General features: G+C 39.1%; 1 long non-coding RNA gene across 1 annotated transcript; it reads left to right on the forward strand.

Annotated features, from left to right (window-relative positions):
- The first annotated feature begins 5,276 nt into the window (after positions 1 to 5,276).
- Positions 5,277 to 7,210, forward strand: LOC127150284 (uncharacterized). Its single transcript, XR_007822521.1, has 3 exons — positions 5,277 to 5,513; positions 6,138 to 6,187; positions 6,992 to 7,210. It is a non-coding gene; the product is annotated as an uncharacterized LOC127150284 (long non-coding RNA).
- The last annotated feature ends 250 nt before the right edge of the window (positions 7,211 to 7,460 follow it).

The following is a 7,460-nucleotide window of genomic DNA, read 5'->3' on the forward strand; positions in this document are numbered from 1 at the left end:
CATGAAAGTTTTAAGCAGAGTCGACAGATACAGGTACAGAAAAGCATTGTTCGTCGGCTTCACGCCATCTTTCGGTCTAAGGTAGCAGGTAGTCCGGGAGGGGGTGCGACAACTTGGTATCAGAGCAGTTTGCTCCATGGGAATTAAGGTAGAGCGGTTAGCTCTCATAAGAAACTGGAAAGTAAATAATTGAAAGTCAAGTTAGCTTAAAGGGAACTAGTGGAGTATTGTCTAGGTAAGGGTAGAAGTGAGTCCAATTATTATTAATATGTGAGTAGACATTTAGTATCATGCATTTGAGTTAAGTATTTATAGTATGTCTAATGTGTTGACATATTATAGGAGTCATGCCACCACGTACTGGTAGACGACGCCGGCAGAATCAGGACGGGATGCAAGGTCCTACCCAAGGTCCATCTGTAGGGGAATCTAGTACCCTAAGAGTTCGAGGTGGGGCAGGAAACGAGCAGTTTGCGAGAACTACACAGGAAATAGGAAGGCCAGATAGAGTAGAGCCTAGTGATCCAGAAAAGGCATATGGAATTGAACGGCTGAAGAAGTTAGGGGCTACAGTGTTTGAGGGTTCCACAGATCCAGCTGATGCAGAGAACTGGTTGAATATGCTTGAAAAGTGTTTTGATGTGATGAATTGTCCTGAGGAGCGAAAGGTTAGATTGGCCACATTTTTGTTGCAAAAAGAGGCTGAAGGATGGTGGAAATCTATATTAGCAAGGTGCAATGATGCACGTGCTTTAGACTGTCAGACTTTTAGAGGCATATTCGAAGATAAGTATTATCCCAGCACATACTGCGAAGCCAAGAGGGATGAATTTTTGGGGTTGAAACAAGGATCACTTTCAGTGGCTGAGTATGAGAGGAAGTATACCGAGCTTTCACGGTATGCTGACGTTATTGTAGCTTCTGAGAGTGACAGGTGCCGAAGGTTTGAAAAAGGGTTGCGTTTTGAAATACGTACCCCAGTTACAGCCATTGCTAAGTGGACGAATTTCTCTCAGTTAGTGGAGACTGCCCTTTGTGTGGAGCAGAGTATAACAGAAGAGAAATCGACAGTGGAGCTTAGTCGTGGGACTTCAACAGCTAGTGGATTTAGAGGCCGTGAGCAGCGGAGGTTCACGCCTGGGATAAATATTTCAAGCCGTCAAGATTTTAAGAATCGCTCTGGAGGCCAAGCATCGAGAAACGTGAGTTATGGTAGTGTTTTTCAGAGATAGAGTTAGAGAACACCTAGTCAACCCATTAGATCAACAGTAAGATCGCAACCAGGTCAGGAGTCCATTGCTAGTACCGTCAGGCGAACACCGTGCACGAGTTGTGGCAGGAACCATCAGGTTCAGTGTTTGGTAGGTGCCGGTGTATGTTACCAGTGCGAACAGCCAGGACATTTCAAGAAAGATTGTCCGCGGTTGAACATGACAGTTCAGAGAGATCAGGGAGTTGGGTCCTAGATAGTTGAGCAAGCGAGAGTTTCAGTGGTTCCAACAGAGGGCACCAGTGGTGCAAGGAAAAAGGGAGTTGTTGGAAGACCGAGGCAACAGGGAAAAGTCTATGCTATGACTCAACAAGAAGCGGAGGACGCACGAGACGTTATTACTAGTACAATTCTTATTTGTAATGTACCTGCAGATGTTTTATTTGATCCAGGTGCTACGCATTCCTTTGTTTCTAGTATATTTCTGACTAAGTTGAATAGGATGCTAGAGCCTTTATCTGAGGGGTTAGCTATATACACTCCAGTTGGTGACGTTTTACTTGTTAATGAGGTGTTACGTAATTATGAAGTTTTAGTAGAAGGTATCAGTTTGCTAGTGGACTTGCTACCACTAAAGTTGCAGAGGTTAGATGTAATTTTGGGAATGGATTTCTTATTTGCTCACTATGCATCTATGGATTTCCATAGGAAGGAAGTGGTTTTCAGAAAACCAGGCTTTGCTGAAGTGGTTTTTAGAGGTATGAGGAAGGCCGTTTCTAGAAGTTTAATCTCAGTTTTGAAAGCTGAGAAATTACTGAGGAAGGGTTGCACAGCGTTTCTTGCACACATCGTAGTAGTGCAGAGAGAAAAGCTAAAGCCAGAAGATGTTCCTGTGGTGAAAGAGTTTCTTGATGTATTTCCATATGATCTGTCAGGTTTGCCACCTGATAGAGAGATTGAGTTCACCATTGAACTATTACCAGGAACAGCACCTCTTTCACAGGCCCCGTATAGAATGGCTCCAAGCGAGCTAAAAGAATTGAAGATGCAGTAACAAGAACTAGTTGACAAGGGATACATCAGGCTTAGTGTTTCGCCGTAGGGAGCACCAGTGCTTTTTGTGAAAAAGAAAGATGGTACCCTCAGATTATGTATTGACTATAGACAGTTAAACAAGGTTACAATACGTAACAAGTATCCTTTACCACGCATCGATGACTTATTTGATCAACTAAGGGGAGCAGCGTTGTTCTCTAAGATTGACTTAAGGTCAGGATACCACCAGTTGAAGGTTAGAGAATCAGATATTGCTAAGACAGCATTTAGAACGAGGTATGGGCATTATGAGTTTCGAGTTATGCCATTCGGTTTAACGAATGCGCCAGCGGTTTTCATGGATCTTATGAACAGGATCTTCCATCGGTATTTAGATCAGTTTGTGATTTTGTTCATTGATGATATATTAGTTTACTCGGTTGACAGAGAATCTCATGAGGAACATCTGAGGATTGTTCTACAGACTCTACGTGAAAAATAGTTATACGCTAAGTTCAGCAAATGTGAGTTCTGGTTGGAACAAGTAGTATTTTTGGGGCATGTAGTTTCAGCAAAAGGAGTTAGTGTCGATCCACAAAAAGTAGAAGCAATTGTCAATTGGGAAAGACCAATTAGTGCCACAGAAGTACGTAGTTTCCTGGGTTTGGCATGATACTATAGGCGTTTTATTGAGGATTTCTCTCAATTGGCATTGCCTTTGACCGCTTTGACAAGGAAGAATGTTAAGTTTGAGCGGTCAGATAAATGCGACCAAAGTTTTCAGGAATTGAAGAAAAGCCTAGTTACAGCACCTATTTTGGCACTTCCTGTAACAGGGAAGGACTATGTGATTTATTGTAATGCTTCAAGGCTAGGATTAGGTTGTGTGCTTATGCAAGATGGGAATGTAATAGCTTATGCTTCAAGGCAGTTGAAGGAGCATGAGTGCAATTACCCTACCCATGATCTTGAGCTAGCAGCAGTTGTTTTAGCACTAAAAATTTGGAGACACTATTTGTTCGGGGAAAAGTGCCATATTTTCACAGATCATAAAAGTCTGAAGTATATTTTTGATCAAAAAGAGCTAAATCTGAGACAAAGGCGATGGCTAGAACTGATTAAAGATTATGATTGTACTATAGAGTATCATCCAGGTAAAGCCAACGTAGTAGCAGATGCATTAAGTAGGAAGTCAAGACTTCCGAAGAGTGCCTTGTGTGGTATTCGAGTAGCTTTGTTGAATGAGTTAAGAGGTTCCAAAGCAGTAGTAACTACAGAGGATTCAGGAAGTCTCTTAGCTCAATTTCAGGTTCGGTCTTCTCTAGTAACTGAGATTGTAAGAAGACAGTCAGAAGACAGTAATTTACAGAAGAAGTTTGAGAAATCCAAGAAAGGCTTAGAGGTGGAGTTTGAGCTGAGAACAGATGAAGCCATTGTTAAACAAGGAAGATTATGTGTTCCGAATATCAGTGAGCTTAAGAATGCTATTCTAGAAGAAGCTCACAGTTCAGCTTACGCTATGCATCCAGGTAGCACCAAGATGTACAGAACTTTAAAGAAGACTTATTGGTGGTCTGGAATGAAGCAAGAGATAGCTGAATATGTTGATAAATGTTTGATTTGTCAACAGGTTAAACCAGTAAGACAGAGGCCAGGAGGATTTCTTAATCCTTTGCCAGTGCCAGAGTGGAAATGGGAGCATATTACTATGGATTTTCTATTTGGATTACCTCGTACATCCAGTGGACATGATGGTCTATGGGTAATAGTAGACAGACTTACCAAGACGACACGATTTATACCGATTAAAATGACATCTACGTTAGACCAACTAGCGAGATTATATGTTGATAAGATTGTGAGTCAGTATGGAGTACCAGTGTCCATAGTTTCAGATAGGGATCCGAGGTTTACTTCTAAATTTTGGCCTAGTTTACAGAAAGCAATGGGAATAGGGCTAAAGTTTAGTACATCATTTCATCCCCAAACAGATGGTCAGTCCGAGAGGACCATCCAAACTTTAGAGGACATGTTGAGAGCATGTGTCCTACAACTTAAAGGAAGTTGGGATACCCACTTGCCACTTATGGAGTTTGCTTATAATAATAACTATCAATCTAGTATCGGTATGGCACCATATGAAGCCTTATACGGAAGACCATGCAGAACTCCTGTGTGCTGGAATGAAGTGGGAGAGCGGAAGTTAGTAGGTCCTGAGTTGGTTTAGATTACGACAAACAATATTAAGTTGATCAGAGAAAATCTGAGGAAAGCCCAAGATCGACAGAAAAGTTATGCGGATAAGCGACGAAGAAACCTAGAATTCCAAGTTAGAGATCAAGTTTTTTTGAAATTATCTCCATGGCGAGGTGTTATTCGTTTCGGAAGAAAAGGTAAGTTAAGTCCTAGATATATTGGGCCATATCAGATAACGGGAACGAGTGGGACCAGCAGCATATAGACTTGAGTTGCCAATAGAACTTGCACGAATACATGATGTTTTCCATGTATCCATGTTAAGAAAATATATACCAGATCCATCACATGTGTTCCAAGAGCAACCCGTTGAATTAAAAGAAGATTTGAGTTATGTTGAAGAACCAGTTCACATTCTTGACAGAAAGGAACAAGTTTTGAGAAACAAAACGATTCCACTCATAAAGGTTTTGTGGAGACATCATGGAGCGGAGGATGCAACTTGGGAACCAGAATATCAGATGAAGAAGAGATATCTGATACTTTTCAGTTAAGGACATTCTAAATTTCGAGGACGAAATTTTCTAAAGGGAAGGTAAGTTGTAAACCCGATATTTTCTTGGTTTAATTTCTTTAAATGTGGAAAGAAAAAAAAAGAAAAAGAAAATGGAAATTAAGTGTAAATATATATATATATATATATATATATATATATATATATATATATATTAAATAGTTTTATTAAATAAAGTAAAGAAAAGAAAGAAAAGAAAGGATAAAAAGAAGAAAAGGAGAAGAAAATTTCATTTTTTCTTTTCTTCTTCTTCTTCTCTTCCCTTCACCGCCAAGATTTTTGAAGACATCCAAGTTCCATTTTTTTTTCTTTTTCCTTCTTCAATTTGCAGAGAACTTCTAAGAGAGAGTTTGGAAGAAGAAGAGAAATTTTACTAGAATTTTTAGGTTGAAGAAGAGGAGGAGAACTCAAGCAAAGTGTATCCATGGCTGAATTTTAGTTCATTCTGCACATCACTGGTTTTTAATTCGGTTTGAACTCTTCAAAAGGAATTAAGAGGTGAGATTTACATTTACTGAAAGTTAACTCATTTTTAAACAAACTTTATGAAGAACGTTGGAGCAAATTCGGATATTCATTTGGTGCTTTTTGATGAAGAAAACAGGGCAGTTGGTTTTCAATCGAAATCAGGAGGTCTCTGGTTTTTCTTGTAATTCAGAGTGTATCGGTGGAGTTAGAATCTCTATTTGGTATGGTTGGAAAGCTTATTCAATTTACTACAACTTTCATGAAGAAATTGTAAACCAAAAACGACTATAAATCAGTTAAATTGTAGGGACAAGTTAAAGAGGTCGTGTGCGCGCGATTCTGGAAGTGGTTCTATTTTGAGGGTTATATGTGTTTATGCACGGGGAATCAGATTTATACGTCTTCAGATAAGTTTTAGAGGATCTCAAAATGAAGATTTTGATATAAAGAACACTCATTTTGGTTAAGTATTGAGAAAGTTATAGTCCTTTGAAGTTTATGTTAGAAATCTGGAAATTTTAGAGAATTGTTGAAATACGATTTTATTTCTTAAGCTTTGTTTTCGTGAGCGTCATCTTTGGTGCGACATGTTATGTATATCTTTTAGGAAACCAGAATGTTTAGAGTTTTAATACTCGGTTGGGTTGTTGGCAGGCCGAGAAGAATTAAACCGAGCTTATAGACCAAGGATCTAGCCCAAGACTGTGAGTGACAAAACCAACTTTGAAATATTTTCCATAATTGTTATTATGATTGAATGCGATAAATGTTTATTTACGAAGCCATGAAAGGTATTTGAATTTCATGACTATTTTCAAGTATACATTTGGAGACTAGATTTCTTAAAGAAATTTATGCTAGCACGTAGATATTAAATGTTTGGAAAGTATTTAAACCACAATATTTTAAGCAAAGCATGAATTAGTATGAAGTTTTGTTTTAAGAACTACAATTTTCCACGAAAGAGCTGAGTAAAGTTCGAGCTTTGTGTAAAATTTATAAGCAGGCATGTTTTAATATTTAAAGATGATTTATGAAATTTTCATTAACTACATGACTGAGATCTTGAGCCTGAGGCTAGAGATTATCGTGTGCACACTGGTTAGATTCCGTTGTTGACGTTGAGTGTACTCCGTAACAACGATGCTGTCGTGAGTGCTGGGCGGGCCCCACTACGACAAAGATGATGGGAGTGCTGGGCGGGCCCCACTACATCGTAGTGCTTGTAAATGTTGTTGTACTAGGTGTACCCTACACAACGTAGATTCGTCATGTTAGTTAAAATGCTTCGATATACTTGATATGCCTTGCTAGATTTCAATGATGAACATGCTGAGTATTTAAGGAAGCTATTCTTACTACTACACATTTACATTTACAACTTGTATAAACAGATTTATATGTGTAAAGTTTTCACGTGCTCTTATCTTTAAATTCATAGTTTTAAACCGAGTCACTCACTGAGCTTCATAGCTTACCCTTTCCAAAATGTTTTACCCATTTTCCAGGTAGAGATCGAGTTCCCGGTGCCTGATAGACTGCCTTAGTCTGCGGAAGCTTCATTATCGATTGCCAGTACGTGTTTTGAGTTGGGCATAGAGTCTGTTGTGTTGTGATGTATATACACCCTTGTATGTTATAGATACTCCACAGTTTGTATAAGCTTTAGGAGCTGTAGTTGTGTAAATTTTGTTGGTTATATTTTGATTAAGGTGTCTTTAGGTTTACTCGTGAAATCGATAAATTTTGAGGTACACTTCATGTATGTGTTTGACTAGCTGTGTTTGACTAGCCTAGGATCCGCTGTGTTTTGTGGCATGTACAATAGTTTATATACTAGATTGGCAAGTTCATCACATGAAAGTTTTAAGCAGAGTCGACAGATACAGGTACAGAAAAGCGTTGTTCGTCGGCTTCACGCCATCTTTCGGTCTAAGGTAGCAGGTAGTCCGGGAGGGGGTGTGACAAAGTGACACT

The sequence above is a fragment of the Cucumis melo genome, chromosome 7, assembly GCF_025177605.1.
Source record: "Cucumis melo cultivar AY chromosome 7, USDA_Cmelo_AY_1.0, whole genome shotgun sequence".
NCBI classification, from domain to species: domain Eukaryota; kingdom Viridiplantae; phylum Streptophyta; class Magnoliopsida; order Cucurbitales; family Cucurbitaceae; genus Cucumis; species Cucumis melo.